This window comes from Salvelinus fontinalis, chromosome 3 (assembly GCF_029448725.1).
Source record: "Salvelinus fontinalis isolate EN_2023a chromosome 3, ASM2944872v1, whole genome shotgun sequence".
Classification (NCBI taxonomy): domain Eukaryota; kingdom Metazoa; phylum Chordata; class Actinopteri; order Salmoniformes; family Salmonidae; genus Salvelinus; species Salvelinus fontinalis.
This window is the reverse complement of record NC_074667.1, coordinates 26,047,365-26,059,450: the sequence shown is the minus strand read 5'-3', so window position 1 is coordinate 26,059,450 and position 12,086 is coordinate 26,047,365. Positions and strand designations below refer to the sequence as shown.

Below are 12,086 nucleotides of genomic sequence, written 5' to 3'. Positions count from 1 at the left end.
GTTCATCTGTACAAACAATAGAACACATGTATAAACACCATGGGACCATGTAGCCGTCATTCCGCTCAGGAAGGAGACGCATTCTGTCTACCAGAGATGATCGTACTTTGGTGCGAAAATTTCAAATCAATCCCAGAACAGCAGCAAAGGACCTTGAAGATGCTGGAGGAAATAGGTACTAAAGTATCTAAATCCACAGTAAAACGAGTCCGATATCGACATAACCTGAAAGGCCGCTCAGCAGGGAAGAAGCCACTGCTCCAAATCCGCCATAAAAAAGCCAGATAACGGTTTGCAACTGCACATGGGGACAAAGATCGTACTTTTTGGAGAAATGTTTTCTGGTCTGATGAAGAACAAAATAGAACAGTTTGGCCCTAATGACCATCATTATATTTGGAGGAAAGAGGGGGACGCTTGCAAGCCGAAGAACACCATCCCAACCGTGGATCACGGGGGTGGCAGCATCATGTTGTGGGGGTGCTTTGCTGCAGGAGGGATTGGTGCACTTCAAACCAGATGGCATCATGAGCAGGAAAATGATGTGGATATATTGAAGCAACATCTCAAGACATCAGTCAGAAAGTTAAAGCTTGGTCGCGAATGAGTCTTCCAAATGGACAATGACCCCAAGTATACTTCCAAAGTTGTGGCAAAATGGCCTAAGGACAAGAAAGTCAAGGTATTGGAGTGGCCATCACAAAGCCCTGACCTCAATCCTGTAGAACATTTGTGTGCAGAACTGAAAAAGCATGTGCGAGCAAGGAGGCCAACAATCCTGACTCAGTTACACCAGCTTTATCAGGAGGAATGAGCCAAAATTCACCCAACTTATTGTGGGAAGCTTGTGGAAGGCTACCCGAAACGTTTGACCCAAGTTAAACAATTTAAAGGCAACGCTACCAAATACTAATTGAGTGTATGTACACTTCTGACCCACTGGGAATGTGATGAAAGAAATAAAAGCTGAAATATATCATTCTCTACTAATATTCTGACATTTCACATTCTTAAAATAAAGTGGTGATCCTAACTGACCTAAAACAGGGAATTTTTACTAGGATTAAATGTCAGGAATTGTGAAAAACTGAGTTTAAATGGATTTGGCTAAGGTGTATGTAGACTTCCAACTTCAACTGTACTTCATTGCATGCAGGAGAGAGACGACTTGAAAGTAGCTAACAGTAAAATAAAAAATGACATTACACGCGCACGAGTTGCGCATCACATTTAACAAATCAAACTTTGAAATTCCGTTATAGAAGGTAAATTAAAAACCCAAACCAGTCCATGTATCAATACAAGTATATAGTAAAACAGTCAATTACCTTGACAAACATTCTTATTTTACAACATGATCGACATCTACTTGAACTTGCCAACATTATCACTTCAATATGGACAAATCAACTCCTTTACAAGGAAGGAAAAAAATACCCAGACAACATGTTTTCTGAAGGAAATTGGAACCTTCACGAAGATGCAACTGAGCAGGAAACATCTCAATGAGAAATGCACATTTCAAGCCCAAATCCACATTTAAAAAAAGGTAGGGGTGGTGAGCAATGAGGCTTTGTTTCATCTGACAGAACTCCCCTTAGGACATTAGTGCTCCTTTGACATCCTGGGGAATAGCCTAGTCTTTCAGTCCCCAAGAAAGTTGGTTGTAATCAGTGAAGTCATGGGCTTTCTTTTTGTATCTGCATGACCAGAGCATAATAAGGACAGTGCGCTACTGAAGAACCATATCTGCCATAGTAATTACATATTCCTCTTTCTGTTCCTGATGTTCTTTTTTTGTGAAAATGTGTTTTGATTTGCATCTGTCACCACAAACCGGTAAATTGGTTATTCTGCCGCACGCCACGCCACAATCCCTGGCATTATAAATAGAGGCGTGTGTGTTAGTGTTCAGATTTGATTGGAGTTTGCGTTGGGTGCTGCTTCGGCTGTATTCTAAGTAGGCTATAGCATTACAGATGTCAACGTGCGATTGATACTGGGATATAAAACTAACAGAAGCAACTGCTCCAATGAATGCTCTGCCACATACCGAGGTAAAAAGGTTTTATATCAGACGTTCACTAGAAATTTGCCGTAAATGTTCATTCCTCTGATTACTACGAAGGATCTTTCCCAAGCAAATGCTTTTGTTAGGGACCGGGCAGATTGTTCTTTTTGACTGGGATGAAAGTGCAATCACTATGAGGGCCCTTGAGTGTCTCAGTGATGAGGTTATTTCTTTAAATATATGTACCTTTTAACTGTAAGATCTCTTTGAATGATTGTTACATAAACCTCAAATGTTTTTGAAAAAGCCTGGCCCACTTCATCAACTAAGTTTTGATTTGATAGAAATGATCAAATCATAACAATATGGCTAAGATAGTAAATCATTGAACATTAATGGATTGAATGGACCTGTTAAACGAAAACGAGACCTTATGTACTCGAAAAGACTGATGGGAATGGGTTGGACAGGTATTTGCCTCTTCATATAAAACAAAGACACAGGGAGTAGCTGTGTTGATTAATAAGTATTTACCCTTCTGTGTAACGAAAACAATTATTGAGCCACTGGGACGTTAAGTAGTGGTCCATGGAAGAATGTATTCTGAATCTTGGACCTTGCTTAATGTATATGCTGTGGGGTTTTGCTAAGCTTAGCGTGCTAAAATAACTATAAACTAGAAGGATTTTGCATTAATTAAAGTTTAAGCTACTGACTCATGTAGGCCTGACATTTGTCTTTGTTCTCAGGAGTAACAGTTCTCATAGCCTAACCATGAGGCCACAGCCTGAAATATGTGTGTGTATGCAACAATGTACAAGGCCTAAGATATGAACTATAATGTGTGTGTGTGTGTGTGTGTGTGTGTGTGGCAAGAAGGGCTCTGTACTGTGTGACCGAAACTGTGCTAATCTTAGAGAGGCACAGGAGGGGTGTAGAGGGAGGGGGGTGAATCAGGAGACTGCTGACTGTGGTGTACAATAGACAATAACAGATAAACTATACACACGAAGAACATCTGTGAGGTTCTGAGTTATGCACTATAACCCAATACTATAACACATGTGATTGAATATTAGCAACTGTTGGCCTGGGAGCCTGGGTGTCTGTGTGTGTGTGCTGGAAGTAACAGTTAGCCTCAGATAAGTGTGCTGGGAAGCTGTGGTTAGCCTTGAGCGAGAACAGTGAGCTTTGTATACAGGTGCAAAATAGCTCAGACAATGTTGCAGGGCTGTCTGACCTCAGTCTCTGGGGTGAGGGAGCGTAATCTACACAGCAACAGCGACGGGACACCAGAGAGCGCAAAGGGGCTGGGACCAGCTTAAGCGCCAACACCAACGATAGGCTGGGTGAGTCTAAACCACGCCCAATCTCTACTCTGACAGGCCGGCTCGGAAGCGGGAACTATCTCTGTCATGAGTATATTATAATATCTTTGTCAGGAACAAATCAGTTCTCTGTCTTGTCCTGCGTGATGACACAGTGAACCCGTATATATGGAAATTGCATTTGCCATTTAGTAACTCTTGAATTAAACAATTATTTTAAACAAGTTCAGGTGTGCTATTGTTCCTATCTCAGTTGAACCTTCGCAGCCTTAACAATGCACCTAATTACGATGATAATTTTTATTCAAGATATATTCCTCAAGGTAGTGGAATTTCAGGGAACACTTAGTTTGGGGCGACTTACATTTGTCTGGATCTGATTCTGGATAGATCCTCAACTAAAGCAACTTTATTGACTAAGTCAGCCAAATGTATTATCATTTATAAAAGACTTCAATTTGAAAGGCACATGGACAGCTCCACCCCCAAGATAGGGATTACTCATTCTACTCCTGCCCGCATAACCCAGATTGATTATTTTCTCCTATCAGCAGAGGTAACCCATAGAGTTGTGGAAACTGAGTATTTATCCAGAACTATCTCAGATCAAAAGTGTGAGGGGAGCTTGGATGCCAGATGGAGTTCAAGGGACCTATAGATGCCACCTAAACCCAAGTCTTTTCAAGTAGGCAGAATTTTGTCAATTTATCAAAGACCAAATAAAGTTTCTGTAAAAACTGTCCATCCTCTCCCTCTAGTTTTGTACTCGGTGATACATTAAAGGCCTTTCTTAGGGGTCAAATCGTTTCCTATACCAAAAGGTCAAAAAGAAAATGCACTGCTGAATTAGAGAATTAAATCCTTTCACTACAAAGGAGTGTGTGACCCTAGGGTGGCAACACATATTTTCAAAATTATTTCAATGGGTCTTTCACCATTCGGATTGTTTTATACTGTTCAATTCATGCCAGCTAACTAGCGATTAGCATTAGTGGCTAACACGATTTAGCTTAACTTCCTAAGAAAATACAAACTAGCTGTTTTCAGATGTAATAAACACAAACTAATATTGTAATTATAGAATGCATGTGGATTTATATTAAGATCAAAGTAGAAACAACATTGTTGTATGTGCTGCATTGACCATGCAGACTGAACGAAAGTGTCTCGTGGTCAAGCAACAACAAACGAGCTCCTTGAGTGACAGGGGGTGGGACTAGGTCTGTGTGGAAAGCGGCATGGAGAGAGAGCGGAGAGGGATGACCCAAGCAGCAGAGTAAACTATAAAAATTGACGTTATACACAGCGTATCACATTTAACAAATCAAACATTAAAATACCGTTATAGAAGGTAAAGTAAAAACCCAAACCGGTCCATGAATAAATACCGGTATATAGTCAAATATGGTATAGCGCCCAGCCCTAGCCTGGCAGAAAAAAAGCTGAGGAGAATTTGAGAACCATCAACACAGAACGGTCAATTGTCTCACAACCCGGAAGAGATGATTTCATTTAAACAATACACTTCTGATGGAACGGAACCAGCAATGATAGCCACATTTCTGTCTACTATTGAACTACCTCACACATGAAGAGAAAGCAATTCCCTCTCTACAATCTGGCAAATCACCAGGAGACAATGGCTTTCCCCCCCCAGGAGTTTTATAAAGAGTTTAAGGATTCGCTTATTCCTCTTGATGGATGTTCTAAAATAAGCTGCTGAGATGCAGAGCCTACCGGACTCCTTTTCCACTGGCATTATAACAATTATACAAAAAAAAAAATCCTCTACAATGCTCTTTCTATAGGCCAATCTCGCTACTCAATGCTGACTATAAATCCATTTCTAAGGCGATGGCTAGTAGATTAGGACAATATTTGCCAAACCTGATTAACACCGATCAAACGGACTTCATTCAGAAAAGATCCTCCACCAATAATTTCCGTAGGTTATTCAACGTAATGTACATGGCCAGTGTAAGGAGCGATCATAGTATAGCGGTATCGCTAGATGCTGAAAAGACATTTGATAGGCTGGAGTGGCCATACCTGTTCAAGGTCCTTGTTAAATTTAACTTTGGTCCTTCGTTTGTCAACTGGGTGAACACTTTATACCATAAACCGCAAGCCAAGATATCCACTAATGGCATGATGTCAGCCATATTCCCACTCTTTATAGGTAGACCGGGCTGATCACTTTCTCCACTCCTTTTCGTGCTAGCCATAGAACCCCTGGCGGAGGCCATAATGGATCCTGGCATAAAGGGCTTTCAGGTAGGCCAGATAACGCACAAGATCATTGTTCGCAGACAACATTATTTTGTTCCTCTGACTCGACCCCTCTCAAGACTTCAGATGCTTTTGGGTACATAAAGGTCTACATCAGGTTACAAAGTCAACATGGACAAAAGTGAAATGCTTTGCTACAGCATCTGTGAACAAACAGGTCCCTTCAGATGTTCGCCACAGCGGTTCAAATATCTAGGAATCATAGGTGATAAAGACTTAGGTGTACAACCTTAAATACACTGTCTTGGTTCAGAAGGTGGTGGATGACTTGACTAGGTGGATAGACCTGCCTCTTATATTATTTGCGAGAATTAGCTGTACTAAGATGAACGTTCTGAGTAAGATTATGTACCTATTTGAATCTTTACCCATAAAACTCCAAGGGTGAGCCTGGACAAATTAACCTGGGATTATTGTCTAGGAGGTCTCCGGCAACCAAATTTTAAGATGTATTACTGGGCAGCAGATATTAGATTCATTTCATTCTCAACTGAAACAGAACCAGCCCCTTTGTGGACTCAGATAGAAATGTATGCTCTTAATGATGTCAGGAGTAATACTATATTAACTAAAACGACCAATCCCTGTACCATCAATTTAGTAAGATCTTGGTATGAAATGCATAAGTTATTTGGTCTGAAACAAGACTTGTCCCCAAAAACACACCTGTGCAAAACAGACTCCTGGAATGAACAACTACTCCATGATAACCATGACTCATAGATTTATATCCATATATTTTTGTATTATTAGTGTAATTAATCACATCACTGAGAGGGCCTGTATAGTGACTGCACTTTCACCCCAGTCAAAAAAACCTAAACAAGAAATCTGCCGGTCCCAAACAACACCAAAAAATATTGTGAAAGATCCTTTGTAGTAATCATAAAGTAATGGAAATTGTTGTCAACGTTAACATAGGCTACCAGCAAATGTCTGTTATAAAACCTACTTTACCTCGGTCTGCCACAAACCTTCCTAATAGTTTGAGCTTCCATCCCATTGACAACAATTGGTGGACTTAAAATGTACTTTTTGCAGCAGGAGGCTACTATGAACTAAAATAGGCTCCCAGAAAAGACAGTAATGTGTGTTACTCAGCAAAATAGCTGTAGCCTATATCTTGAGGTTTAAGGGCCTGTGTCTATTGGCTACTGAGTAGTTTTTCAATATTGACAAGGCAATGTATTGGATGGGTTAAGTAAAAACCTGCAAGCACATAAGCAGAAATCAACACACAAAGTTTAGTAAGTGAGAGTGGCAAGACTAATTGCATAACTCACACCACTGTTCAGCAAGCACAGACCCATCGCCTTTATTATACTGTTACATAAGGCGGCCCCCAGTTACAGTTTGTCATGAGAGGACTCATTGGCGTACCATGGAGTGAGATCTAGCTCGATCAGCCAGAATGTTCTATCTATAAACAGTCAATGCAATGTCCACCACAGCAACATAGCTTAGTGTAGTTTACTCAAACCCTAAACAACAAAAACACCTGAAAATTTTAAGTAGATAGCTAACTGTGTTAGCTCATCGGGGAAACATTTAACGAGCCATAACGTTACTTGCATGACTCGCTACCTGCATCAGAGGTTAGCAAGAGTATCTACAACTTTAAGGTGACAGTTAGGTAATTCATTATAGATATCTGCAGTGTAAAGTTAGCAAGCTAGTAGAAAACGTAGATATGTTGTAGGCTACAGTGCAGTAAGGGATAACCCGCTAGCCACTTTGACAGCTAGCTTGCTAGATGTCGCTCCGCCTGGCCTGGTTAACTACTAATAGCGTCAGCTAGTTTTGAATGAGTGATTCAACGTAATGCGACCAAGGCAAGAGGGACCTGGCGGGTATGTTTAGAAAACAATTAATTGCCGAGTAGATTAACATAGAGGACGACATATAGCTAGTTAGCAAGTCGGGATGTTAACAGTTTCATGACGAGTTAACGTTAGCTAGCAAACGAGTAACGACGTTAAATGGATGACATGAAATAACCAAGCTAACGCGCAGGCCTTAACGTTACTTGGCCAAAAGACTGGCACATATAACTAACTAAGTACATAACTAGGTTACGAATACAATCAGACATATCGAATGCCCACATCTTAGCTAAATAGTTAGCTACTTAACTAGCTGGCCTGCTGCTGACTCGTTCACTCCCCCTGCCACCGCCCCTGAAAGAAAATGGACATAACATCTTCCATGAATCTTCTTACCAGTATCTGCTCCGTCTTGCGTCTCCAAAAACGTATTTACACCCCCCGGCAAAACACCGTCTTTAAACTTTCTCTAGACAGAAGTACGTTTTTATTGGAATCGAAATCTCTTTCCTGCATCATCGTGGGACGCCATCTTGATTTGTCAGCCTTCCTATGGTTCCTGTTTGATGTCACATTTTCACATCATGACGACACAGCCGTAGATAAATATTACTGCGTTCAAACCTACTGGGAACTCGGAAATCCGAGTTTTCAAAACAACTGGGAACTCCGACTGTGAAAAATCGATGTGAACGGTCATCCAACTCGGAATTCCAACTCGGGAACTTGGGCCTAATTCAAGAGCTTCGACTTTCCGACCTGAAGATCACTGACATCCTGATTTGACCACGTATTTTCTGAGTTCCCAGTTGTTTTGAACGCGGCATATGGTGCTTTCGGGACAACTGGGAACTCTGGGGATAATATTTTTGGTCAAATCATGAAGTCGGTGATAATCAGTTTGGAAAGTCGGAGCTCTTGAAAGATGCCAGATTTTCCAACTTGAAATTCCTAGTTGAATGACCGTTCACAACGATTTCTTCCCAGTCTGAACTCTTTTTTCCCGAGTTCCCAGTGGTCGTGAATGTTGTGTTGCTTCCATGCTGTGTTGTTGTCTTAGATCTCTCTTTATGTACTGTTGTGTTGTCTCTCTTGTCATGATGTGTGTTTTGTCCTATATTTTTATTTAATTCATTTTTATTTTTAATCCCAGCACCGGTCCCCACAGGAGGCCTTTTGCCTTTTGGTAGGCTGTCATTGTAAATAAGAATTTGTTCTTAACTGACTTGCTGACTTGTTAAATAAAGGATAAATAAAATAACTAAAATAACAACAATAAAACACTGAACTCGGAAGTAGGAGATTTGCCCTGCAATATTGAAGAGGAATTTATAAGTAATTTATTCTTTGAATGTATTTGTACTAAGATCTTGTTTAGATCAACTGGTGCTAGGGTTCGGCTTGATGGTAAAAATGTTTGACTTTGTTTGATGATAAGGATGTAGATCAAAACAAAGTATATACACTATATATACAAAAGCACCGCTTCAAATTAGTGGATTCGGCTATTTCAGCCACAACCATTGCTGACAGATATATAAAATCGAGCACACCGCCATGCAATCTCCATAGACAAACAGTGGCAGTAGAATGGCCTTACTGAAGAGCTCAGTGACTTTCAACGTGGCACTGTCATAGGATGACACCTTACCATAAAGGCTGTTCGTCAAATTTCTGCCCTGCTAGAGCTTCCCTGGTCAAGTGTAAGTGCTGTTATTGTGAAGTGGAAACGTCTAGGAGCAACACCGGCTCAGCCGTGAAGTGGTAGGCCACACAATCTCACAGAACGGGACCCCAGAGTCCTGAAAAATCATCTTTCCTCGATTGCAACACTCACTACCAAGTTCCAAAACGGCCTCTGAAAGCAACGTCAGCACAAGAACTGTTCGTCAGGAGCTTCATGAAATGGGTTTCCATGGCAGAGCAACCGCACACAAGCATAAGATCACCATGTGCAATGCCAAGCGTCGGCTGGAATGGTGTAAAGCTCGCCGCCATTGGACTCTGGAGCAGTGGAAACACGTTCTCTGGAGTGATGAATCACGCTCCACCATCTGGCAGTCCAACGGACGAATATGGGTTTGGCGGAATCCAGGAGAACGCTATGTGCCCCAATGTATATTGTCAACTGTAAAGTTTGGTGGAGGAAGAATAATGGTCTGGGGCTGTTTTTCATGGTTCGGGCTTGGCCCCTTAGTTCCAGTGAAGGGAAATCTTAACGCTACAGCATACAACTACATTCTAGACGATTCTGTGCTTCCAACATTGTGGCCACAGTTTGGGGAAGGCCCGTTCCTGTTTCAGCATGACAATGCCACAGTGCACAAAGCGAGGTCCATACAGAAATGATCTGTCTAGATCGGTGTGGAAGAACTTTACTGCCCTGCACAGAGCCCTGACTTCAGCCCCATCGAACACCTCTGGGATGAATTGGAACACTGACTGCAAGACAAGTCTAATCGCCCAACATCAGTGCCCGACCTCGTTAATGCACTTGTGGCTGAATGGAAGCAAGTCCCAGCTGCAACGTTCCAACATCTGGTTAAAAGCCTTCCCAGAAGAGTGGAAGCTGTTATAGCAGCAAAGTGGGGACCAACTCCATATTAATGCCCATGATTTAGGAAGGACATGTTCGACAAGCAGATGTTCACATACTTTTGGTCATGTAGTGTATAACGAATCTCTTCATTATGTAAGGAAAATATTACATGCATACATAAATGCAAGTAGGCAAAAGAAAGCAAAATATTTTTTAATTTGTCTTGAATTTGATCTGAAAATGCTACAAAGTCTGAAAAACAGTAAAGCAAAGCAAACCCTGTATTTTTGTTTAAATGTGTATACCCCTGTGTATACATTTTGTCTCTGTTATTTGGTATACTGTTTTGTAAGATATGTTTCTATATTGTGTTATATGCTATTTGTTGTTGATAAAAAAATTAACAAAAATAAAAAAGGATGGCATGCAATTTTTTTCATCGTATTCTCTTTGATAAAAATGATAAAACATTAAATTGCACATAATAGTTGGGCATGTTTATTTTCTAAAATATAATAAAAAGTAGGAAATGCTACAATTTTGGATTACACAAACATGACTGAAATTGGACAAAAAAATGTAATTCTCTCAGAAAATACAAAATGTTATTTAAAAAATCATTAAACAATTAAACAAACAAAAAATCCCATCCCAGTGCAATGTATAGTATTTTTTTTGGTCCATCATCCGTGGGCTACAGTGAAGAAATGTTCCCAAACATTTTCTTTATAGGATTTGTGTCACCCTAACCTGGATTCATTACTTATTTAAGCCCCGTGAAATATATTCTGAACTGAGGTCAGGAGAATATGATGGCTAGTCAGTCAAGTGTTTCCGTGGACCACTATAGGCCGGGAAAGAACAGCTAGTTTTCTCTTGAGCGCCCATTGCCAACGTCGTTGGGTTTATTGATAATTTTCATAAAACAGTGACTAGATTATAAACCCAACCTTGGGGATCCAATGTGGGTAGGAGATTGCGCAAAAGCATATCACCATGAGATAATTCAGCATTATGCATGATTACCTTTTCAGAACAAAATAGCACATGCGACAAGCATATATCTTCATCTGATCCTGACTACAAATTTCTTTAAAGCCACAGTCCTTGACTTTGTGTTTCAGACCAACGGCAGCCCCACCACTTGGTTTGTTATAAAGTTAAGGGATGGGGCTGAGGAAATTTAACTACTCTCAAATCCAAACCCAAGTCCCTGCGACTGTTAGTCCAATAGCTTAACCGTTACACAAAGAGGTCCAGGTTAGGTGTTGTTGTCAAGACTTCCGCCGGAGTCGGTCCCTCTCTGTAACGACTCCCACCGAAGGTGGCTCCCCTTCCTGTTCGGGTGGTGCTCGGCGGTCGTTGTCACCGGCCTACTAGCTGCTACTGACTTTCCCTCCCCCTCCCTTTTTGTTGATTATTGACACCTGTTTGTGGTTAGGGTGATTTGTGGGGCTTTATTACCCAGCAGCCCGGCCTGCTGGGTGTGCGGGAATGTTGTGTGTACAGTCTGTACATTCTTGTGTGTCAGGATACGTGTTTGTTGGTTTATGTTTATTTCGTGTTTCTCACTTTGCTTGTGGTGAAGCTGTCACGCCCTGGCCTTAGTATTCTTTGTTTTCTTTATTATTTTTGTTAGGTCAGGGTGTGACATGGGGGAATGTTTTGTGTTTTGTCAGTTTTGGGTGGTTATATGGTAAAGGGGGTGTTGGGTGTAGTGTATGGGTTTGTGTTGAGTGAATGTGTCTAGCTGTGTCTATGTTGGGTGTAGTTGTCTAGGAAAGTCTATGGTTGCCTGAATGGGTTCCCAATTAGAGACAGCTGATTTCTGTTGTCTCTGATTGGGAGCCATATTTAAGGTAGCCATAGGCTTTAGTTTGTTGTGGGTAATTGTCTATGTTATACGTTTGTAGTGTGTGTGTGTGTGTGTGTGTGTGTGTGTGTGTGTGTGTGTGTGTGTGTGTGTGTGTGTGTGTGTGTGTGTGTGTGTGTGTGTGTGTGTGTGTGTGTGTGTGTGTGTGTGTGTGTGTGTGTGTGTGTGTGTGTGTGTGTGTGTGTGTGTGTGTGTGTGTGAGTGTGAGTGTGTGTGTACTACG

The 12,086-nt window shown here is 41.2% G+C and overlaps 1 protein-coding gene across 1 annotated transcript in view; it reads right to left on the bottom strand.

Moving 5' to 3' along the window:
• Positions 1 to 8,030, bottom strand: part of LOC129841959 (ubiquitin-associated protein 1-like) — a 39,696-nt gene extending 31,666 nt beyond the window's left edge. The window contains exon 1 of the mRNA XM_055910326.1: positions 7,848 to 8,030. The gene's annotated coding sequence lies outside the window, so the exon portion shown is untranslated. The remainder of the gene's footprint in view (positions 1 to 7,847) is intronic.
• Positions 8,031 to 12,086: the final 4,056 nt, after the last annotated feature.